This window comes from Limulus polyphemus, unplaced genomic scaffold, assembly GCF_000517525.1.
Source record: "Limulus polyphemus unplaced genomic scaffold, Limulus_polyphemus-2.1.2 Scaffold427, whole genome shotgun sequence".
NCBI classification, from domain to species: Eukaryota; Metazoa; Arthropoda; class Merostomata; order Xiphosura; family Limulidae; genus Limulus; species Limulus polyphemus.
The window spans coordinates 145,627-172,386 of NW_013666037.1; the positions used below are offsets into that span (position 1 = coordinate 145,627).

A 26,760-nucleotide genomic window follows, 5' to 3' on the forward strand; every position below is an offset into this window, starting at 1 on the left:
TGACATACTTCAATATAATGTCTTTCTAATTCAAGTTGTATAACACTGACAGCTGCTTTTTGTAATATAGAAAATATAGAGATTCTCGAAAAATGAATAAAAATGCATCTACAATGTGAAATACCATTTTAAAATACCATTAAAGTGCAATCCTTTGTTTAAAGCTTAGAAACATGATAACTTAATACGTGTACAACATTTCATCTCATTCAATAAGTTCCTCATTTTCCGCCCATTATTAATGGGTTTATAGTCTCAAATAAAAAATACAAAAAAATCATTATATCTTATCCTCTTTTTTTATCTGTTGTGTGTGTTAATGATGATACTCAGAAGTTAATAGATGAATTTCAGAAAGTTTTGATCTTATTCGTTTATTGTATAACTTATGATAATAATTTTGAAAAAAAAACATATCTTATTCTGATGCATACAGTGTGAAAAAACCTCTTCAATAACAAAAAATATAATTAGAAACAGGGCTCATTTTGTCTTTTCTTTCCCGTTCTTGTTTCAAATCCAAATTATACCTGAGAAATATGACACACACATATATGTATATGTAGATACTTTTATTTCTTCTATGAAACCCAAACTATCCTATGTCCAAATAACACTTTCCTGAAATTAGTTGTCACCAGGGTTCGAGCTAATTACATGCTTGAAGATTAGATTTTAAAATAATTGAAAACAAAATAATTGAACCAAGACCTATTATGAGACATTCAGTTCAAAAAACAAAGGCTGTGGCAAGTGAATTACCAAGTCGTGTAAAGTTATAACAAGAAAGGAATATTCACAACCCATCATAGAGAATACAACTGAAACTGTAATAAGTAAATTCCCAAGTCAAGTAAAGTTATAACAAGAAAGGAATATTCACAACCCAGCATAGAGAATACAACTGAAACTGTAATAAGTAAATTCCCAAGTCAAGTAAAGTTATAACATAAAAAGGAACATTCACAACCTATCCTAGAGAATACAACTGAAACTATAATAAGTAAATTCCCAAGTCATGTAAAATTATAACAAGAAAGGAATATTCACAACCCATCATAGAGAATACAACTGAAACTGTAATAAGTAAATTCCCAAGTCAAGCAAAGTTATAAGTATTCTCTATGATGGGTTGTGAATATTCCTTTCTTGAACTGAAACTGTAATAAGTAAATTCCCAAGTCATGTAAAGTTATAACAAGAAAGGAACATTCACAACCTATCCTAGAGAATACAACTGAAACTATAATAAGTAAATTCCCAAGTCAAGTAAAGTTATAACATAAAAAGGAACATTCACAACCCATCATAGAGAATACAACTAAAACTGTAATAAGTAAATTCCCAAGCCAAGTAAAGTTATAACATAAAAAGGAACATTCACAACCCATCCAAGAGAATACAACTAACTTGCAAATAGCGAAACGAAATATGAGCTCCACCCATGACGATGACCTTACGAGTATTAACAAGACCACAAAAGTCATAGGTCAAGACACATTCTTTTCTGAAAATGTACTTTTGGACATTAAATAATTTGTTTGTACACACAGTAAACGGTTTGGAAACAGACAAACAGAAATGTAGATTTTTTTCTCTACACTACAGTGTTTGAAATGAATGAACGAACACAGATCTCACCTAAACTCAGTTTTATTTGGAAAACTAGAATACAAATCAGATTTGAGAGTTGACCCATTCCATTTCCGTTCAGGAAAAATCTATAAATTTAGTCAACAAAATTATACAAAAGCAGGTCTTAATATAATAAAATTTTTAGACAAGCTTATGCAGATTGCTGTTGAAAAAGTTTTTAACTTCGTTCTTGCCAGAGACTGAAATCAGGCTGTGAGTTTATAATATTTTTTAAAACATTAGGATGGTTTATTATATAAAGTTAAATATTTATTTTACACAATAAACAATATATAACTATCCAGCTCCATACCTCAAAGTTGTATGGCGAGTTTTTAAAATTTCAGGTTCGTATGAACTGTTTAGTTTGAACTGATTTTCTTCAGTATAAAACAGGTTTCCAAAAACTCTAGTGAGTTACTTATTTGATAAAGTAAATTAAGAAATATAATAATCCTTTGATTACGATATTTGATCTTTTAAGATTATGCTGCGTGTGGACTAAATTTTAATCCAGTTAAGTAGTTTTATTTTTCAGTTAAGCTTGCCTAGTGTTAAAGTGAAAAAAGTAGATCCTCTAGGGTCCTAAATAGTCTCTTTTATGGCAGAGTAGCAATTATATAGACGTGTCATTTTGATTTCCATACCCTCCTGTGGCTCACCAACAATCTTAAGGGCTTATACTGCTAAAATTTGAGTTTCGATCAATGTGTGGGCTGAGTGTAGATAACCTATTGTACAGCTTTTGTGCCTAAAAAAACACAACCAGCTTCCATTGATCACGATTCTAACAGATAATGCTCTATACACATAAAGGGGGTAATGTCCAAGAAAGAAAATCCCATCATTCCGTCATTCATGCGACGAGCTACTTTAGGCAACATTAAAAATATTATATATTGTCAGGTTTTATACGGCAGGGAGATAATGCTCTATACACATAAAGGGGGTAATGTCCAAGAAAGAAAATCCCATCATTCCGTCATTCATGCGACGAGCTACTTTAGGCAACATTAAAAATATTATATATTGTCAGGTTTTATACGACAGGGATTCTTTATGGTAGGTGTCTGTGAATTGTTGGCGAAAAATTTCAACAATAAACGGACAGCACACAATCCATTTGTTTTATAATAATATATATTCAAAACAAGACAAACGTGTGTACAAAATTTCGTTACACTATTGCTATCACAGTTGTATCCAGAGTTTTAAATAAATGTCTCTTTTTTTTTTGTCAAAGTTCGCACAGGCTAATTCAATTACTTTAGAACACCCTTTGACAATACGAATTATTCTCCTCTATCTCTGTTATTACAATACAAGCTGCAAAATTCACTTTAGAAATCGCCATTATATGCTCTTTATGGCAAAACTCACAATCAAGTAGTGTAACTTCACTTTTACTTACACTTTCACTAACTTACTTAACTTGCACTAACTTGGTCGCCTATACACACACACAAATATAGACCGACTTAGGCCTAAAACTTTCTACAAACTAGATGCGTTATGCTTTAACAATACTCACTTAAAGCAATGAGACAATTTCCGAAGGTTCTAGTAGCGCGACGTCAATTCACAACAATTGAACTACATAACAAATAATTCGTAAACAGTTACGTAAGCAAACTTGCGATAAATTATCGCTTCTGAAAATACTAAGTTTAACACTCGCGCTTTATAATTATCTAAGTCATAACTCTCATATTAAATTTAAATGAAACAGTCGTGTATATCTGACATACATATTAATGTATTTATGTATAACGTTTGCACATCAACATTTTTAGCTACTTAACAAGATATAGTTATATGTGATAGATATGTTTGATTAAGCGTGTTCTGTAAATTACAAAAGACGACACTGTCCCTATAAACTAAATAAAAATAAATTGACATCTTACAGTAATCTAAGAAGATGGAGATTTTCAAAATTCATGTTTTCCTTTCTTTATCATCGCAAAATGTACAGGACGAAAAAACGACCCATGAAACGCACTCTTCATGAGGAAAAATGTCCTTAAACTGTTCTCTTCATCAGGAAAATTGTCCAAAATCTGTACACTTCATGAAGAAAAGTGTCCTTGAACAATTTATTCTCTTCGGGAGTAAAGTTGTTCATGTAACTTACTCTTTATGGGGAAAAGTGCCTATGAAGTACTCTCTTCGTCGGGAAAATTGTCCAAGGTCTGTACTCTTCATGAAGTGTCCACAAACTGTACTCTTCATGAGAAAAAAGTATCCATGAAGGGTACTCTTCATGAGGAAAAGTGTCCTTGAACTATTTATTCTCTTCGGGAGTAAAGTTGCCCATGTAACGTACTCTTTATGGGGAAGTGTCCATGAACTGTTCTTTTCACAAGAAAAAGTGTCTATGAACCGTAATCTTAGTGAGAAAAGCGTCTATCAACTGTACTGTTACTCAGGAAAAGTGTCCATTAATTATATGTTTCGTGAGGAAAAGTGGCCACGAAATGTACTCTTTGTAATTTTTAAGTACTACGTTCTTCTAGTACATGTCGATGAATTTTCAACACCGACAGTACGAATCTAAATCAATTATTCACACCAACAGTACGAATCTAAATCAATTGTTCACACCAACAGTACGAATCTAAATCAATTATTCACACCGACAGTACGAATCTAAATCAATTATTCACACCAACAGTACGAATCTAAATCAATTATTCACACCAACAGTATGCATCCAGATCAATTATTCACTCCAACAATACGCATCCAGCCAAGGTTTTACTGACTTTGACCTAAGGTTTAGGGAAATTACTAAAGGAAACTCTCTAATAATCATCCATTATTTCACGCATCTATCAACCCACATTTTCCCAATATTTTATACAGCATTAGGTTTTGGTTTTATATAGTCGGTATACCTTGGAGTTATTGTAGAGTTCTACAAATTACTGACTGTATATAATATGTTGAAACAACACAATAAATCGCCTCCGACGTCTATTTTCACATAAACAGGTTATTACCATTAAACCCACACAAAAGATCATTCAACGGTTACCAATCGAGTTTTAAACTTGCATGTAAGGCACTTGCCACGGAAATAAATACAGCAAGTTAAATCTAAACTAGACCTGACTGACCTAATTCTCACGCTTTCAGCTTTCCCACACAGAGGTCGCGTGAGAGAACAAACAAACTGAATCCCCCCCCCCCCCATATCAGTAATCTATGCACCAGTATAGAGGGATATCCCGCAATGATTCTAAATATCGGGCTACTCTACAAAAATATCATAACTGTTTTTCCCATATAAACATACCACGTATTTCAACGAATTGAAGGTACTGATGCAGTTAAAATTAATACTTACAACTTGTGTTAATTGACATGATGTAAATATATAACTATCTTAAACATATTAATTTGTATAAATTCATAATTCTTGAAAGTTATATGTACCTTGTTCAATGTTGACACAAATAGAACGTCACTTAAATGAAGGCCCCCAGTGGCACAGCGGCATGTCTGCGGACTTACAACGCTAGAATCCGGGTTTCGATATCCGTGGTGGGCAGAGCACAGATAGCCCATTGTGTAGCTTTGTGCTTAACTTCAAACAAACAAACAAACTTTTCCCGCTCATCACTCCCTATTTATATGTTTATTAATTAATTGTCTGCTTGCTATATCCTCGGCATCAGTAAATTCCACGCGACGTTCTATATTCTCGACATCAATGAGTTATATACACAACGTACGACTGTTACCGAGTTAGGTAACTAAACATTTACTTTAAAATAATTGATTCTAACTCTCTTGTTATGAAAAAAAAACTGAACAATCATAAAATATTCACTCACAAAATAAATTATTTAATAATATCTACACTAAACAGTCTTTTATATCTTATATCTTTGTCCTTAATTACAAACAAACAAACTTAAATGAAGAGATGGCGGATAATTTGTTTTAAATACAATCCCACAATAACATCAAGTGATATTTTACATTACCATAACAGATACACGACAACAATATTACGACTTAAGCAACAGTACTAAGTAATATCCCATAACGATATCGAGTGATATTCTACAACAATACCATAACGGCTACATCAAAACGGTATTAAAACCACTTCGTAATAGTACTAAGTATTGTATGGTACCAGAGCTACCAAATATTGGCAATAACAATGTTTATTTTGCTGAAACACTGGCTATAACTTTTGAAAACAAAATATGATCAACAGTGTTCGAATCTACAATCTGAATCAGACAATGCACATTGTTTGACAAGTTTTGAATATTATGAATACTGTAAGTTTCCGAAACGGTTTTTAAGAAAGTTAAACTAAAAACCGTATACATTATTTTCACCATGCTCCTAATAATATTTTTAATTTACCATCAATGTCGAATTAGATAAACTACCTTTTTAACTTATAGACATCTAACATCTGTCGAGGCAAAACATGTACGGATGTTAGGTGTTGTTGTGCAGTAGTAGACTTACCGTCAACTTCATGTTTTTTTTATTTATTTTGGGAACGAGAGGTTTCATAATACTCGCAATCTGAGGGTCGCGGGTTCGAATCTCCGTCAAAACAAAACATGCTCGCCCTTTCAGCTTTGGGGGCGTTATAATGTGACGATCAATCCCACTATTTGTTGGTAAAAGAGTAGCCCAAGAGTTGGCGGTGGATGGTGATGACTAGCTGCCTTCCCTCTAGTCTTAAACTGCTAAATTAAGGACGGCTAGCGCAGATAGCCCTCGTGTAGCTTTGCGCGAAATTCAAAACAAACAAATCTTCTGAATTTATCATTTAATTCTTTCTTTTCCTGTTATTATTTGATCTACCTTTCCTTCTTCCGCCCATGGTATTTTTTTCTTGTACTCGCGAGCAAATTTAAACTCGTCCAGAGACAAAATGCTGTACAAAATAATAGCTCAATGGTGAGTCTGAAGGTTTATAACACTAAAACACAGATATTTATCGAAAATTTGTTTGTTTGTTGTTAAGTACAAAGCTGCACAATGGATCATCTTAATGCAGGGATTGAATATTCGAATTTTAGTGTTATAAGCCCTCTAGTGTACTGCTGAGCCTCTGGGAAAGGGCATCAAAATGAAGAAGAGCTTTATTAATCCTAAACGTACTCCAAGTGCAATCGAATGATAAGAAGAACAACACTTTTTTTTTTCTTGTGAGAAATAACAGTTAAAAGAATCCTTTCAATCAAGCGGAGAACAAGAAAAAATGTATTCTAATACATCATTCGGTTTTGTTTCGGTAAAACGAAAAACCATTCTTATGTTTCACGCAGAAAAATTATTAAAGATTTCATGGCCTAACGAATATTATCATCTCAGTGATGCAATTATCTCACGTATGTTCTTATTTTTTTCATTCGAATGTTTTGGTTTGGTTTGAATTTCGAGAAAAGCTACAACGGCTGCCCCTAATTTAGCAGTGTAAGACTAGAGGGAAGGCAGCTAGTCATCACCACCCACCGCCAACTCTTGGGCTACTCTTTTACCAGCGAATAGTGGGATTTACCGTCACATAATAACGCCCTCATAGCTGAAAGGGAAAGCATATTTGGTGACGGGAATTCCAACCCGTAACTCTAAGATTGTGAGTCGAATGCATTAGCCACCAGGCATGCCAGGCTCATTCTAAAGCCAAGTAATTCCTCACAACAGGAAAATTAGTTTCTGTCATTATTATATAGGATTATGTGTGCAGTAATATATATATATAGTTAACATATAAATGTGGAAAAGAAACTTCAATTATTAGCTTCCCTGTTGATGTAAAGTAACTTGCAAACAAACAAACGTTTTCGTATTATCTCATTTTTTGATTAATTTTATCATTAATATTTCTTTGTTCCAATAAGAAACAGAGAAGAAGAAATCATTATTCTTCAAGCTCACACACTATTATTTACAAACTAGTAAATATTTAATTAAAGTAACGAAATTTGCATAAACTGTGATATTAAGTTTGAATCACGTCAAGTACAGTATCTCAAAAGTGCCATTTTGATTAAATGAATAAACTATGTAACCGATTACTAAACATTAATGGGGGGGGGGACCTAACCAAAAATAAAAATTCAAGTCCTTATAGAGCTATTTTGTACCGGCTACTGATCTGTTGTTAATATCAAACACAAGATAATAACTCCAAATCCTTTTATGGTAGAGTTCGCCACCGGCGATCGAACTGTTATTAAAATCAAATAACTTAATATTGATCGAAACAAATATTATTTAAGTTTCAAATCATTAGGTTCTTAACGTAAAATTTATTTTTATAATCACTTCAGAGAAAAACCTATACATATATGTTTTAATAATGTTTTGAGCTTGACATTGAATTTTTACTTTAATTTCGTGAATTTGTTGACAAACTAACCGTAAGACCAAAATATAATAATAAAATTCAATGTCAAAATAAGATATTTCCATCAACAAAAACAAATTTTATGGATAATAAGAAACAGCACCGGATTGAAGAATTTTGGGGCCCTGTGCACTTTGATGCTACAACATGTTAATAATGTATTTATATTTTTTCTTTGCAGGGGTGAGAGGACGAAACAATGTACTGATCCTGTTTATTGGTGTGTGTCTGTTCTTTGTTTAAAGTGATTGTACAGATTCTTTAGTATATTTTTATTTTATTTTGTTATACTTATTATTTAAGTATTACCCTTACTGTTTTACACGACGAACTAGTTCTACTATTCACGTTTTTCCTTATTTAATAACAAGATGTCTTTAGAATTATGTGTTACTGTTTCAGGTAATCCTAACAAGGTGCATTAACTCACTCAGTGTCATTATATGTTATTATAAACTCAGATCTTAAACTGCTAAAGTCGAGCTTGTACACAAAGAAGATACCGGTTTTCCCAGCGGTAAACCAACTAACTTAAAGAGAGGAAACACTTATAGACGTCGCTCTTCATGACTCCTAAAGAGAGGAAACACTTATAGACGTCGCTCTTCATGACTCCTAAAGAGAGGAAACACTTATAGGCGTCGCTCTTCATGACTCCTAAAGAGAGGAAACACCTATAGACGTCGCTCTTCATGACTCCTAAAGAGAGGAAACACTTATAGACGTCGCTCTTCATGACTCCTAAAGAGAGGAAACACTTATAGACGTCGCTCGTCATGACTCCTAAAGAGAGAAAACACTTATAGACGTCGCTCTTCATGGCTCCTAAAGAGAGGAAACACCTATAGACGTCGCTCTTCATGACTCCTAAAGAGAGGAAACACTTATAGACGTCGCTCTTCATGACTCCTAAAGAGAGGAAACACCTATAGACGTCGCTCTTTATGACTCCTAAAGAGAGGAAACACCTATAGACGTCGCTCTTTATGACTCCTAAAGAGAGGAAACACTTACAGACGTCGATCTTCACGACTCCTACATCGCAACAATAGAAAACAAGAGTGCGAAGGGACAACACTGGTACATGAACGTTATATCTTCTTCCAAGCGTCCGTCATCAAGGCCTTTGTTATAGACAACCAGAGATTAGGAAAGCAAAGTTTTCGAATCTATCAAACATAGTTCTCCAGTTCCCGTTTTAAAGATAATCCGAATTTGAGGGGAAAAAACTTTCGTTTCTTACAAACATCCATCATCAGTTCCTGTGTTATAGACCCAGAGTTCCCAAACAGAGGGAAAGTGTTACAACTCTGTTAAGGTAGTCAGTATCTACACACTCATTGAGTCGGGGCCTCAGAATGCGAAATATTCTGCACTGAGAAGGTTTGGGAATACTTATTATAGACAATACGAGATGAGATAAACAAACTTTCGCTTCTCCCTAACGTCATTTAGCGGGTAATGTTTTATAGGTCACCTGAAACAGAGTGTTTGTTTTTCCAAACGTTCTTCTTGTGGTCTTAAATAACAATTACACAAACATCTAAACTATAATCTAGTCTCAAGGAATAGTTACGCAGATATCTAAGCAGACAAACTCTATTCCATGCCACAGATAATAAACTCAATCTGGCCTTAAGTAGTAGTTACACAGATGCCTAAACACACCACAACTAATCAACTAAATGTGGTCTTAAATAGGAGTTACACAAACAATTAAACGGACAAACTCCAATCGGTGTCATAGACAATTAAATAAATCGGGTCTTAAATAGTAGTTACACAAAGAACTAAACAAACTCTACAGTTAATAAACTCAATAATAGGGATACGGACATCTGAACAGACAATCTAATCGATGAACCAACTCAATCTGATCTTAAATAGTACTTGAAAAAGATCTAAAAACACAAACTGTAATCAACGCTACAGTTAATCAACTAAATCTTGTCTTAACTAGTAGTTACACAAACACCAAAAGACATAAACTCTAATCTATGCCACAGATAATCAACTAAATATGGTCTTAAGTAGTCCTTACACAATCCCCTAAACAAAACACTACTCTATGCCACAGATAATCAACTAAATATGGTCTTAAGTAGTCCTTACACAATCCCCTAAACAAAACACTACTCTATGCCACAGATAATCAACTAAATATGGTCTTAAGTAGTCCTTACACAATCCCCTAAACAAAACACTACTCTATGCCACAGATAATCAACTAAATATGGTCTTAAGTGGTCCTTACACAATCCCCTAAACAAAAAACTACTCTATGTCACAGATAATCAACTAAACATGGTCTTAAGTGGTCCTTACACAATCCCCTAAACAAAAAACTACTCTATGCCACAGAAATCAACTAAATATGGTCTTAAGTGGTCCTTACACAATCCCCTAAACAAAACACTACTCTATGCCACAGATAATCAACTAAATATGGTCTTAAGTAGTCCTTACATAATCCCCTAAACAAAACACTACTCTATGCCACAGATAATCAACTAAATATGGTCCTAAGTAGTCCTTACACAATCCCCTAAACAAAACACTACTCTATGTCACAACTAATAAACTAAATCCTGTATTAAATAGTAGTTTCAAAATTATCTAAACAGATAAACGTTAAAATATTCCACAGTAATTAACGAAGTTTCGTCTTAATCAATAGTTACATATACACCTAAACCGGCAAATTCTAATACATACCACAGTTAGTCAACTAAGTCTAGTGTTAACTAATAGTTACACAAATATTTAACAAACAAACTTTAATCCATGCTACAGCTAATCAACTACATTTGCCCTTATATAGTAATTACAGAAACACCTACACAAACAAACTCTGATACATTCTAGGGTTAGTCAAATAAATATTATCATGAATGCAGTGACGCAAACACATACACACTTTAGTCCATGCTACAGTCAATCAGCCAAATCTGCTCTTAAATAGCACTTACAAAAACACCAATACAGTCAAATTCGAATCTATGCCACAGCTAATTAATTAAACCTGGTCTTAAATAGTAGTTACACAAACAACTAAACCACAAAACTCTGAACCATGACAGAGTTTATCAACACAATCTGACCTTAACCAATAGTTACATAAACAGTTAAACAGACTAATTCTAATCCATATCACAACTAATCAAATATATTGGTCTTAAATAGTTGCTACAGAACAGTTAAACAGACAATCTCTAATCAATGTCACAGATAATGAACTAAACTTGGTCTTAAATAATAGTTACATAAACACTAATCAAATTCTAATCCATGCCACACTAATCAACTAAATCTCATCGTAAACAGTAGTTAAACCAACATCTAAACATACAATCTCTAATCCATTCCACAATTAATCAACTAAATCTGATCACAAATAGTAGTTACAAAATGTTAGATGTACATGACTGCTCATTTTCAGTTTAATAGGAGAGTATTATTTAGTTTATATTGTGCGAACATTAAACTAATTTATTTTTAGAAGCGATAGTTATGGCCAGTTTGCTTATGTAACTGTTTAGGAATCATTTTTTGCGTTGTTTAATTGTTATGAATAGATATCCTGTTACTCGAACCTTCTGAATTTTTCTCGTTGTATTAAGTGATTATTGTTACATCATAACGTATTGTAGTTTGTAGAAAGGTCTAGGCCTCAGTCGGGCAATATACATATATGTAGGCGGCCAGATTAGTGCAAGTTAGATAAGTTAGTGATAGCGAAAGTAAAAGTGAAGTTAAACTGCGTGATTGTGAGTTTTGCCATAAAGAGAGTACAGTGGCGATTTCTAAAGTGAGTTTCACAGTTTGTATTGTAATAACAGAGACAGAGGAAAAACACTTTGTCTTGTTTAAGGGTGTTCTAAAGTAATTGAACCCGCCTGTGTGGACTTTGACAAAAGAGAGACAATCATTTAAAGCTATGGATACAATTGAGATAACAATTGAGGATTATACAGTGGTAAATGGCGGTAGAAGAAAATGTGAACAAGAGCAGAAATAGTCCTATGTACACATAACTGTAGTGTTGGCGAAAATAGTGTAGATATTACAATCACACTACATAATCATGTCGTCTAATTTTGATAAATGGATAGAGAGAGGTGAGCAACTTGGGCTAAAAGATAGTGATCTACTAGAGTTTGTTAAAAACAACAAGAACTAGAGAGGGAAGAGTGACAACAGACGAGAGAGGAGAAGACACAGAAAAGAGAGGAAGAAACACTAAGAAAAAAAAGGAAAGATCAAAAGAAGAAAATGAAGGAAAGGAAAGACTAGAAATACAGAGATAGAGAACAAGAGCACAAGTTGAGAAAAAAAGGAAATAAAGAGAGAGAGAAAGAGCACAAATGGGGAATGAGAGCACAAATTGAGATTGCATAGCTCACTCAACAGAAAGCCGAAGGACCCAAGAATGACAATGGAATCAGGGCCAGCTGACCAAAGCTGCCTAAATTTGATGAACAGAAAGATGACATGGATGCTTTCCTGCAGAGATATGAAAGATTCATCCAAACTCAGAACTTAGACAAAGGCAACTGGGCAATCTGTCTCAGTCCACTTCTCACAGGAAAAGGCCTACAAGTGTATGCAAGCATGACATCAGAAGATGGCATGGGCTATAAAAGTTAAAAGTGGCCTTGGTGAAATGTTATGAAATTACCAAGGAAGTTTTTGTCAGACATTCAGAGAAGTCAAACCGGACACTGGAGAAACAGTATTTCAGTTTGTGGAACGTCTATGGAGACACTTTCCAAGATGTATTGGCTAGGCCAAGTGGGAAAATAGCTTTGAGGGACTGGCATATCTACTAATACGTGAGCACTTCATGATCATGTGCTAGCAGAACAGTATCTGGAAGCCCATGGAGGAAGTATAACTAACAAGTCCAAGAATAACCAGTTAAAAATGAAACCAGGGATGGCTGCCCAGAAAAGGGATACCACTAAAGGTGACAAAAACTCAACAGCCAAAAGAGAGAAGGGATGCTATGGGGAACATTACGATTGAGTACAAATCTATCACCAACAAGTAACAATAGAAATTTCAACATAAAGCAGCTGGAGCTACCTTACAAAGATGGTGCTGGTAAGAAACAAGAAAAGAGTAACTATCACAGGGAACAATTTGAATATATTGGGGCAATTTAAAAATAATACAATAAGAAAAAATTTTCATTTGGGTGTGAAGAGCGAAAAACGTTCCATGACTCAAAACTAAATTTCTAAATCTTACATTATACTATTATACCTTTTCAACACCAAATTTGTTTTTATATTAAGTGGCATCAACTTTTTTGAGGTGTCGAGGTGGGGCATTGAGCAAGAAAGGTTAAGAACCACTGCCTTAGATGCTGCTGCCAGATGAAACAGAATAGAAACAACCCATCAGATTCACCAAAAGAAGGAAGTGCTACTTCCATGATCAAATAGTGCACAACTGATGGTAAGCTCAAGTTAGCAAATAGATCACCAGTGCCAGTAGTGATTGGAACATGTGACAAACATCAAGAGGTGCCAACAAATCACAACATGCCAGTAGGTGAAGGCTACATCAGTGTCAAAAAGTGAAGGTCCTACAAGAGACTGGGTACAGCAGTGAGAACCAGTCTAGTACCTGATGATCAGATAATGAGCAAAGCATGTTTGTGCAAGTGCTGATTGATGGGATAGTAAGAAAGCTTCCCATAACAAGAATAAAGGTGGAGGCTCCATATTAATGGGGGACCTTGAGGCTATGTGTATGAAGGCATCCATGTACGACTTGGTGGTTGGCAATATACCAGGCAGTAGAAGTTTAGAAACACCAGACAGAAAGGGGACTGATGAAGCATCTGCAGTCACCACAATAGCTCAAGAAAAGCATGTAAGACATCAAGCCTCCTGCAAGTCTCGAAAGATGACATCCTGAATGCTGGTCTACAGGAATTGAAAGAAGTGCAGAAGAAAGAGCATACACTGCAAAAACTTTGGAACAGTGCCCGGAAAAAAGTCACGCACAAGACAAAGGGGAAAGAGATTTACAAAACAGGGAACTTTAAAGGAGTATTGTATCAGATTTATCAAAGCAGTTCTACTGGGGAAACCAAACACATCAAAGACAGTCAGAAGTACTTCTATGACAAGAAGGCCAAGGATCAACGTTTCAGGGTTGGACAGAAGGTCTTATTTCTGCTACCTACAGACAACAACAAACTCACCCTACAATGGAAAGGACCTTTTAAAGTGCAGGAAGTGGTTAACTATAAGAATAGACTATAAAGTGAAAGTGGGCAGCTGTTGAGTCACAGGTGGACATGGCAGGTGTAGCTCTCATAAACACTGACCAGAAGATAGTGACTTTGTCATAGAAGATGAAGACCTAAGACCACCGAGTTGAGATGAAACATACAAAGACGTCAACATCAATGAACATCAGCAGAAGAAGCTACAATATTTACTGTGCCAGTATTGTTACGTATTACAATTTCGAAAGGTCTGAAACTGAGTTAACTGATACGTTAAATTTAGTAATTAAATGTGTGGTAATCAAAAAATTATAGTGTTATATAGTAGTTACACTAACATCTAAACAAATAATCTCTGATTCCAGCCACAGCTACTCAACTGAATCTGGCCTGCGATAGTACTTACACAAATATCTAAACCGAAAAGCTAATCCATGACACAGTAGGAAATTCTATTGCCTAAAGTGAGAGAGGTTTAACCCCAGTAAAATATACTGTGTTATGGCTGTAAAGTCTCTGTGAAGCAAAGAGTAGGGTAATCAAAACGAATGACCTCTGGATTTATAAAATATACACATATAATGTTTTGTTGTTTGAAAGTAAAAATATTTTTTGTTTTGTTTTTAAGCGCAAATTTATACAATGGGCTGTCTGTGTTGAGCCCAATACAGGTATCGAAACCCATTTTTTAGCTTTAGAACCCTTCAGACTTTCTGCTGAGTCTCTAGGAGAAAATATAAGGGTGAACGCTCGTACTTGATCACAAAACAAAGTCTTGAATTTTTTCAATGGATCTGTAACGTGAATTGGTCTACTTTTTTATCTTTTTTAGTTTTTCCATTGTTGATCGAGTTCTAAATGTAGCAAGAAATCAATAAACTTATCAATACTTTTAGGCTTTACACATACATATATAATGTGGAAACAGCGTGGAATGTTAAAAAGCATTTAATCTCAGTTTCATCTTGATATTCTACAGTGCATTGTATCAACTGGGTTGGGCGTTTATGAGTGAGATAACAGGCAGAGAGTTACACTTGTCAAACGAGTTTATTTAAATCACCATACAAAGAAAACAAGAAAATGGTCAGCATGAGCCTACCGTCAAAATGACCCAATTTTTTAACCCACTTTCTTATCCTTCTTAAAGTTTTCAATTAAACCTAAACATTGATTTTTGTAGAATAAGTTACCACTTTAACCTAACCATCTGTTTCTCTAGAACAAGTTGCCACTTAAACTCAACCATCCATTTCTCTAGAATAAGTTATCATTTCAACTGAAGTTATATTTATATATATATATTAAGGGAAATACTCAAAATTTTAAATAATCTTATCAAATTTTTCCATCCGTGCTGGTGATTTGCTACGCAGATCTATAAATGGTTCGTACAAATTGGCCTGGATTAAAGAACAAAGGGCGTTAAACCGGGAAACCTTCTGTGCATCTATGTGTCACAATACTACGCCCTAAGTTCACGTAGGTTTGCTGTTAATTTTATTTACCCAGTTTCGGATTACTTTGTAATACGAATCGTATTGCGAGTATGTTATTTTATCTGAAGATGTTGACAAAAACGTTTTTTCCTTGTTTTACTATGCCCAAAATCAGTGCCCAAAGAAATCTAAGCTATTTCTTTGCAATCGGCCAGAGTGAGACAGCACCTTTGTTACTGAGACGTTTTTAAGTGATCAGTCCTCTAAAGATAATGTATACATTATCTATGCAACTCTCACCATTTCGGGCCACACAGGAAAAAAGTGGGTTGGATTAACAATGTTTCGTTCCAGTGATAATTTTTAATTTGTCTTTTTACAAATGTAGACTATTGTTGACCTCATTTCTGGCAGATGGGACCGGTCATTGAGATTTTTCCTGATAACCTCTAGAGTCTAGACCCAGTATGCTTCTACATTACTCGTCTCATGTTTTTTATTATCTATAGCACTAGTTTTGTTCCCCTGTGTTCAAACAAAGCAAAGATTGTATTCAGAAAACGTACAAAAATTCAGTTGTTAATATTAGATCGGGAAGTCTGCTTAGATCGTGTTGGGTGGACTAATGTATTGACATAATTTTATCTATTCTCAATAATCAGTACAGCTATAGAATAATTCGATAGTTCAGGATGTTTCTGTAAAAGATGCTGTATGAAAGTTATAAAATAAAATAAAATCAGCAACACTTATTAGTGAAAAGAGACTCAACATACTTAGAAAAACGGACGACATTTCGGGTTACTTTTCATCAAGTCGAATGAGTATACATTTAAACCGAAACGTCGTCTATCTTGCCTAAATATGTAAGTAACTTGTCGTACAACTTTTAAGGATTCTAAAGAAAAACAAATTATTGCAAAAAATAACTTTAATCTATTTTAGTTTTATCTGTGTGAAATTGGTGATCTATTTATATCACTCATTTCAGTACAGAGAAAAAAAGAAGAAAAACGTTCTTCTATTGTATATTTAAGTCCTGCTCAATGTTTCTCTCTTACAAAGAGTGAAAGAGCTTTTATTTTTTAAACGTAGAAACTGATACATTTGCTGTTATCATCATCATAATAATAATACAGGAAACGTTTTTATTTACTCAACAAAAACACGAAAACCCAAGACAAGATTCAACCAAGAAAAACAAAGAAAATTTTGTAAACGATAAACCTTACCTCTTTGTTAACTTCCAGATCTCTTGATTTCAGTGAGTATTGGTTTTGTATAATTCCTGAATACGCAAATACTTTAATTCAAAAGAAATTAAGCTCTGACTAAGATCAGTAACAGCAAGCTCAAGGGGCAATAAAGAAGTTTGTATTTATTCAGTAAAATATAGTAAGGGCTATGCTGTTCTTTACACACTCCATTTTATGGTTACGTTGAACATGCACGACTACAATAGCGCTTGCTGCAGTTCGACAACAATGGCACGTTTCTCGTGTCTCACATCGCAACTTACGAGCTCCATAACTGGCGTCATCTGACTCAACTGGATTGGAAAGCCCGGGACGTCCCAAGACCTAACCAGCGTCAAACTGGGCTGTATACCACTACCCAGCTATTAATGTTTACATCATAGTTTTTTAGGTAGATTTAAATAATACGCCTATTATTCCTGCTGAAACAATAACGTAAGATTTTGAACTCAAACTCTCAGACAATTATTGATAATAGATGGTAATTTTTTAGTTGTTTCGTTTTGGTTTTTATTGTCGTTAAACGTACAAAGAAATGGTGCATTATAATCATCAGTAAACTCTACAGAATCACGTGATGATTAATTTTAGTTCAGACTGACGCAATTAGTTGTATACAAATATTACTATTGTTTTGCTACAGTTGTTTTAAATCTCAATTGGTATCTTTAAGTTCAAAAAGTTTTGTATTTAAATCAAACGAGATAACCAGTTTTTTGTTCAGACGTTTTGAACTAGATAAGAAAAATACTTGCCAAACAAGCTTTTAAAACTAAGTATTGGTATATTTCGTATTTTCAACCTGAATGACACGTTTAAACGACACACAGGTTAACCTTCTAGGAAAATACAAATATGAGGCATAGCTATCCTTAATTTAGAACAATTGCTGACCAGAGGACAAACAACCAGTCAGCATCACTCACTGCCTCCACTGCTGCTTTTAATTGAATAGCGGAATTGACCGTCACAACCAGAAAGTCCTCAACTCACAGCTGCAAAGGCGAAGCATATTCATAGGCATATTACGGCTCTAGCTTTGACCTTTTGAACTGCAGCCCAGTAGAGTAAATACTTGGTCACAACCGGTAGTGTATAGTGGTTTAAGTAAGTTTTTGGTACTTACTTCTGTGCGCTTGAGTTAGGGTTAATTAATATAAAACTACAAAAGCTGTTTTAATGTATTTACTGTGCTAGATATCTCCCTTCACATGTTGTAAAATAATTCTGTTGTTTTTTTATAGCTTAAGTAACATACCTTTACATGATAGTTTCAATGAAGAGTTTCACTAATAATAATCAGTAAGTCTAAGCTTCATTTTTTGTGCAAAGCTACACAACGAACTATCTGTGATCCGTCCACTGCGAGGAATTGAACCCCGAATTTTAGCGTTGTACGTTCGTGAACACGTGAACTTACCGCTCACTCACCTGGGGAAATCCAAGCTTCTACAAACAACTCTATAAAATAGCAAATGTGAATAAGCACTCTCTTACGTGTCTATAGAAAACAATGGTAAAACTAAAATCGTCAGCAGATGTCGTGCTGACATTTGATGATAAATGGTGAAGTTACAGAAAATATCGCATGCTTTGGTGCTCGGGAGAAGTTAAGTGTAAAGAATAGAAGAATACTTTACTGTTCATTTTAACATAATAATGTATAGTTTAAGAGTGTTCACAAGTAAGTATTATTCTAATCTTTACAAAAAATATCCCAAAAGAGAATAACAATGGTTGGAGACGGCTTGAATGGTTAATGAAGAAAAGTTTAACAAAACAGCAAATGCACAACGTTTCTATAAGTTTTATCATCATCGGTTACAAAAAACCTTGTTGAAACGTTGTACATTTGCTGTTATGTTAAACTTATATTAAAGTCTTTCTTCATTACCCATTCAAGCCGTCTCCAACCATTATTAGTCTCAAAGTGGATTCGTCGTCATCATAGATGAAAGAGAATGTCGTCATTGAATAAAATGGAACCTTTTTTTAAGTTCTAAGTTCATTCGATCAAGCTCTAACGTACTCACAATGATCTCAATTTGCTAATATTTTTATTAAGTAGTGGAACTTAAAAATATATTTAAGTTGCTAAAATTGGAAAGAAAAAGTTTGTTTTATTTGTTGCCAAGCACAAAGCTACTTCACAATGGTATATCTATGCCCTGACTACAGCAGGTATCGAAACACGATTTTTAGTGTAAAAAGCCTTCAGACTTACAGCTGAGCCACCAGAGACTGTTAGAAGAAGATCGGTATAGTTATAACGCAAAGGAACAGCAACAGAATGAAATACGAAAGTTAACAGACATCTGGACTAACTCTGCCCTTTGACCTTGCCATATCCAAAAATTCAGAAGGCAGTTGTTGGGAATCATTTGGACATAATCAGGCCTGTATTGATTTCAGAAACATATAAAGTGAAACAAGGGAAGAAAACACTAAAATTTAGAACAACTTTTGACCTAACCTTTAAATATTTCATATTTATTCCTCACTGCCGATATATCTAGTATGGTAAAAACAATATCAATGGGTTTAAAAGTTCATGAGTGATATAATACTAGGGTATACACATACACACACACACACACACACACGCAAACAAACATATTGTTACGTCTCTGGTCGTTTGTTAATTAATCGTAAAAATTCTTTCCAAAGAACTTCAGCGATACAAGTCATTTCTCAAATAAAACTAGTGTGGAAATTAAGTGTATTGCAAAGTTGAATTGAGAAAGAATAAAGTCACCTTAACTTAAACACACGCTATAATTTACAACAAACGATTCACGCCCTTTACTTACTACCGGGCTTGACTCAATTGTCCATCTATATCTTCAATCTCTCTGTCTGCTATACAGTTCCGATTAATTAATTTCGCTTTATCTGGCGCACTTATATACAAGAATAGAGGCGCGTAGAGAAGACTAGAGTTGCCACGAATAGACAAGATCCTTCTAAAATCTCATGACGTGTTACTAGAGTCACGTGACTTCCGCTGTCGTAACAATAGTTACCATAAAATGTATAGCATTATAGGACGGTGTGCTATTCTTAACATCCCCATTAATAGTTACCATAAAATGTATAGAATTATAGGACGGTGTGCTATTCTTAACATCTCCATTAATAGTTACCATAAAATGTATATAATTATAGGACGGTCTGCTATTCTTAACATCTCCATTAATAGTTACCATAAAATGTAAAGCATCATAGGACGGTGTGCTACCCTTGGTCATTCCTTCTTACCTTTACCAGAAAATCAAGAATATTGGAAAATAAGGTTCTACCCTCTGCCATTTCTACCGTTATTTACCATAAACTTTATAGCATCTCAGGACGTATGCTACCGTTACACATTCCTACATGTATTTTATCATAAAATCTATAACGTTATTGGACAGTGTTTATCCCAAGACATATCTGTTCTAATAATACTCAGTTTGTGTCTGAAAATGCGCGCGCACCTTACTATCTAAGGGCGCACGTGCGCGCACTTCATTCCAATGGATGTAAAGAAAAGGCGGATGTAAATATACTTTAGTGGACATTTTCAACAACAACATATTAATAGCTTATCAAAGTTTTTAAAAAGGTCTAACGTTAGGTCGGAGAATAACAGTATAAGTTTATTTATTGATAGTATTAAGTACGGTAAAGTTTAGCCCTAACTAAACTAAAGTAAAAAATACGTACAAAAGTTGCAGTGTTAATTTATCTCTTTATCGAATATAGGTCGTACTCAATAAAGGCTTAACAAATGTTAGGCCTAAGACAAGTGGACTTATAGATTTCGGAGTATGCGAATAAAATTCTCTTGTATTATTCTATAAATCCTATATTTAAAGAAGTACTAATGCAATAAAGATACTAACTCGATTGCAAATGTGTTTTGCGGGTCTCTGCTAGTATAGTATTATTTACTATAAAATCTATAACATTACAAGGCCATGCGCTACCTTGAAAGTCCTATGTAATTTATCAGAAAATATTTAGCATTACTAGAGAGTGTGTTATGGGTGTTATTTTCAGATATTTTTACTGCAATTAACAAGAGAGACTGTAACTTTACAGAACAGTGTTGTGCTATTAAACATTTCTAGATGTAATTTTCCAAAACATTTGGAGAATAACAGCACAATGTAGCACATGCCTAACCCATTTCACACTAAGAACTAAATACGTCGAAATATCAGCAATAACGCTTCAGATAAAAAAGACAATTTCACGTGATTATTTAAACAATAAATAAAATTTAAGCAATTTTTATTTTTGCCGGTTCTTATAAGATTTATAAAATATTTCTACGTTTCTTTAAACGTCTTTTTTTTATAGTTTAAATATCGTTTACCACGCCGTCTACTTGTAAACCTACAGCGATAAGGTAGACTCACCCACATCTTAATTACACAGGCCTACGATGTTTTTATTGTCTTGAAATTTTTACATGTTCTACAGTAATTTCTGTAGGCTAAATCGGAAAATGATATCCTTATTCTCCATCACGTACAGATTTTTCATAAAATGTTATAACGCAATACATAAAAGAAAGACCACAACAGGTAGTTTTCAGACTAAAAGACGTAGATTTCACACACACAAAATCAGAATGAATGAGGATGTATACTCGTTTGACATCAATGTTCTTCCCTTTTCTTTAGTCTGTTTGTATTTCTGTTCATAAACATAATGGTAAAAAATGTTCATTGTGGTGAACGAAATAATAATTTGATCTAAGTAAGATTTTTTTTCTCCCCGATTTGTAAAAAATCTTTACGTGATAGAAAAAAAGAATAATATTTTCGAAACCTGCATGGCTGAATTGTGGAAAATCCGTTATTAAAACCAAAACAGCTTTTATGCAGTTTAAATTCGCAGGTCTGTGTTATCAAGAACTATATATATATATATATATTTAATTCTGAGACTGTAAACATGCTTCTTGAGACTTTTAATATCTGATAATAATATTATCTTCATATTAATTTCTAAACGCGTTAGTTTTGTGTTTATGGTAATCGTAACATTATATAGTATACCACATGTTTACTCCTCCACGTTATCATAAAATTATAAATCACGTAATGTCGAGTCTTTACTATATTTAACACCAAAAATCCTATCTATCGAACTGTATGTTTTGATATGGAAATACTTATTTACGACGTTTTTAATCAAATCTGTCATAAATAATAAAAGCTTTACTGACTGAATACTAGGTGTGTTTCATGTGAACATGTAGTGTAGAAAAGAACTCTAGAATCAGAAAAGAAATGTAATATAACTAAGTTTATTCACTGTTTTTCTATATGAAAAAACACCCTGGGTTTACACAAATTATAAAGGTAAATACTAGGTTTAAGCATTATTACACAAAACTACGCAAGGGTTATCTGTGTATAACTGCTTCTAATTATGAACTGATAGTCTAGAGAGAAGGCAACCGGCCAAAAACATCAACAATCAACTTTGGGGATACAATCATATGATTGAGTAGTGGGATTTGACACCTATTCTTAAAGAGCACCCCCCAAAAAAAAAATCCGGAGCGACTTTTTATGGCAAAAGGACGCGAACCACGAATCTGAGGATTCGCGGATTGCGTATGCTAACTTGTAGACCACGCCAAGCCGAAGATAAATAAAGGTAATCCACCTATATTGGCTTCATTTTCAGACCTGCAACGAAGATGAAAGAAATTTGACTTTTTAAAACCCTGATATTTTGTAATAAGCCATTCAGAATATTTTATGCCCCAATCTGATGATACTAGTAGGTTGAGATAAGATTCAACAGTTCTATCTTGAACGTGGGAAAATACTGATCAAGTTGTCAGAGGCAGGAAAGAGGCTCGTTGTGGCTCAGCGGTAAGTCTTCGGGCTTATAACGATAAAAAACTAGTTTCGTTACTCGCGATGGGCACAGCACCGACAGCCCATTGTGTAGTTTTGTATTTAATGAAAAAAAATTATACCGGAAAGCATAAATTATTTTAGATTATATGATCCAGATAAAGCTCACACAACATAATCACTGTCAGAGCAAACGTTAAGAAACTTAAGTACTGTATCTGTTAATAGTTTATCGCTGTTTTGTGTTTACTCACGCAGATCGTCCACAGATAACGTTCTAGTTTTGAAATTGATATTTTTAATACAATAAGTTGATTCAGACCAAAATAAAATTAGAAGCCACCTGTGCCGGTTTTAGATACTGTATCATGTTAGAATGTCATTAAAAGTGGGACTGATTCTTTAAATTCGAATTCCGTTGAACAAGCTTGTGAGGGAACACATAGAATCGTTCACAAATCGCTTAAAGAAACTCGACATTTTATAAAATATTAGGAACGACACTCTATCAGTACAAATAAACTGTAAAATTTTTAATTATTTAATGAATTAATACAGGCTATCTAATTTGCGGTAAAACACGTAACTGGACACCTAATTTGCGAGTTAATTTACATTATAATCTCGTACGTTCTAAAGTGTCAAGATTATTTTGCACATCACTGAAACAGTCACTTGCAGAGATTTATTGTAGCTGAACAAGATTAAATCGCATTCTGAAGGCGCACTGGAAGGAAGATGAGTGGGTTCATTACATCAATTTGTCCAGTTGTCTTTGAAGAAATGTTAAATGGACAAAAAAGAAAACAAACAGCCAAAGCAACAAGGTTTCATGCAAAAAGCTATATAATTATTTCAGATCGGCTGTAAAAGACTGATTTAGACATTAATAGAACATGCATTTGGTTCAAACGGAAAATGATAGAAACTATCTTGATCCAGTTCTTAACAAAACTGCCACAAACAGAGATGTTGTGTACACATACGTTACTTCTTTTTCAATGATGTTAATACAGGGAATTTCCACTCCAAGGTAAACACGAGCACGCAAAGCTATCAGTTTCAACACATGCTCAGCTGACTGTACCACAAATCGGTTAAACAGTTCAGCACCAAATACATTTCAAACCATTTTCAGAAGACTACAGACCACACAAGTCTCGATATTTCTCTATGGACATACAATTAACAAATGATAAAGCTTGTTCAGAATAAATAATGATCTCACAACAGAAGGAGTTTCAAAGTAGGTTGGTAGTGAGTAACCGTAATATGTGTAACAGTGCATATTCAAGGTGCAGTGAATGTAGTATTGAATTTTATAACGCCAGAACCCTACTGAAGTTTGTCAGACGTGTGACGTCACAATCAGGATAAAAAATCTCCTATTCAAAACCTACTTTCTACTTTTGTGAGTCCATTTTGAATAAAAAAAATATATGCAGCACTAATTATTTGAGCCTATTTACATAAATAAATCAAACATGCATATATTACTAAGAGAAAACGTGCAGTTCAAATCCCTTTAATTTAAGCAGCAAGGGAAAACAATAACAACAACAGTGTACCTAAAACACAATACTTCTCGTCTTCTTCAACTTCAATTTCATCAACGACAGTTAGAAAACAGTATTAACAACTTTATAATGCTTTGTATATTTTTTGCCTACTAACACGAATAGCTAAACAAATGCTACCATTGTTGTATGTTTTGTAAATAATAAGTCTTTTAACAATGTAGAATTTTAAACACACTGTATACTTGTAAAATTTATCGAATGTAATTCATGTGCCATAATATCCACGTGAGGCATGAAAATATCGTCACCAATAGTAAATGCACGCCATTGCAGAGGTATAGTGCTACCGAAGCAAGTGCATCAGAGCGCCACTTTTGTGCCTAAAATTGGAGCTGAATCCCAACACTTCAAAACTTAAAAATATGTGTATAAAAATAAATTATTCAACTTACGCTCGAAATTAAGTGTCTTTTTTAAATCAAACTCTCGGAGAACATTGCTTGTTTGTGATCCCCGTGTCCACTGGTAAATCTCTCTCAGACCGCCCAGCACACATTTTATCACTCTCTCTCAGGAGCTGGAGTCAGGCACCTTGCGACCGCTACGGCTTAAGATCAGATGCTGGAGTGCTAAATGTGCCATTAAAGAATAATGTGGTTTAAGTTCATTTTAGTCTTTTTCTATATTGCACACACTTTATCACTAAATATGGATAAGACAAAAAGTATTTCTGGTAGAATTTTGGATAGCTAAATATTGATATTGATAGGATTCAGATATTTTCGGATTGCAACACCACAGCAAATCTTTTCGAGTGCTGTTGCGATAGCTGTGACATTTAGAAGTGACTGGCTAGAGGGAAGGCAGCCAGTCAACACCACCCGCTGACAGCTCTTGGGCTACTATAATCGAATAGTGGATTGAGTATTACATTACAACGCCTCAACGATTGAATGGGCGAGCATGTTCGATGGTGTGATTCAAACCCGCAGATTGCGAGTCGCGTGTGCTAACCACCAGACCATGCCAGGATAGTTAGAAGTGTATGATATATATCATATGCCCTGCCAATCACTCTTTTGCTTAATACCAGAGCTAGGTTCAAATAAAAAAAGTTTTAGCTGAAACGTTATTTATACTAGTTCTTTATAGTTTTCCATTTATCTGTTTTTTAATAGTGCAAATTAATTGGTATAAATATCAATTTCGCCTACAGTATTAAACATCTGTAATGATTTTCTTTTTTTATAGAGAATTAAAATTTTCATTAAATGCATGACTTAATTAAGACTAACGTATGAACAATCCCAAATATAAAACAATGTAAATGGAAAAGCAGATGCGTGTTACAAAAACTGTAAACTGCATACATGTTGAAAACCGTCATTAATTTTACTTTAATTCTTTTTTAGTGTATCTAAATGACGTGATGTTAGTTTAACCATAAGGGTCCCCTAGTGGCACAGCGACATGTCTACGGGCTTACAACGCTAGAAACCGGGTTGCGATACAGATAGCCTGTTCTGTAGCTTTGTGCTTAACTACAAATAAACTATAGCCATAAAGAGAAATTCGGGCAGTAGAGATCATGTATGTCTTGACTATGGAAATAAGTCATTAAAGTTTGATTTTCAACAAAACCGCCTAATTAGATTGTAGAATATGACTTAAAACAGTGTTTCTCAAACTTTATGTTTGCCAAATGTCTGTTGTTGTTTTTATCTTGGCGAGCCACAATGGGATTTATACAGTTCCCTTCCACCCAATAATTACGCAGTCACCACATGATGAAATACCCGCATCACCAGTGGCACGTGGACCAATGGTTGAGAACTACGAACTTAAAAATCGCAACTGCGACGTGCACCGAAGCGTTATGAACATTTTAGATTACATGATTTGAGCGCTCCAGAAACAGCTTAAATACAGCAAACTACATGTCTAACTCGACTGATATATTCGTAGCTCACAGGTTACGTTATAACTAATGTTATAAGTACAGATTACTGAGGCCTTGTTTACTACCAGAAGTACCAATACACATAGAAGCTTAGTTGATTGAGTGGTATTACAGTATGAACAGTTCTCTTCTGCAGTCAGCTAGCTAATTAGGTTGTTTCTCTAGAAACACAAGTAAGAACATGTGGCAACACAAACAGTACTGAGCTGGCGATGGAGTTTCACGACTAATTCAAAATTTCAGATGAATGGGTTGTGTAGGTGTTCATTGAATTAATTAAAGTAAATATGATGAGTCATCCATGAGTTCGTCTACTCAGAGTGTTGGCTAGGGAAAGGTTTTTTAATAATAGTGGCTTTAGTACTGTATTTATCTAAGAAACAAGGATAGATTTATGTTTGAAATAATATTTAGATTTATGGAGCCCCCCAGTGGCACAGCGGTATGTCTGCGGACT

General features: G+C 34.3%; 1 protein-coding gene across 1 annotated transcript in view; it reads right to left on the reverse strand.

Moving 5' to 3' along the window:
• Positions 1-17,222, reverse strand: part of LOC106458191 — a 47,933-nt gene extending 30,711 nt beyond the window's left edge. Inside the window, exon 1 of the mRNA XM_022384333.1 lies at positions 16,939-17,222. The gene's annotated coding sequence lies outside the window, so the exon portion shown is untranslated. The remainder of the gene's footprint in view (positions 1-16,938) is intronic.
• Positions 17,223-26,760: the final 9,538 nt, after the last annotated feature.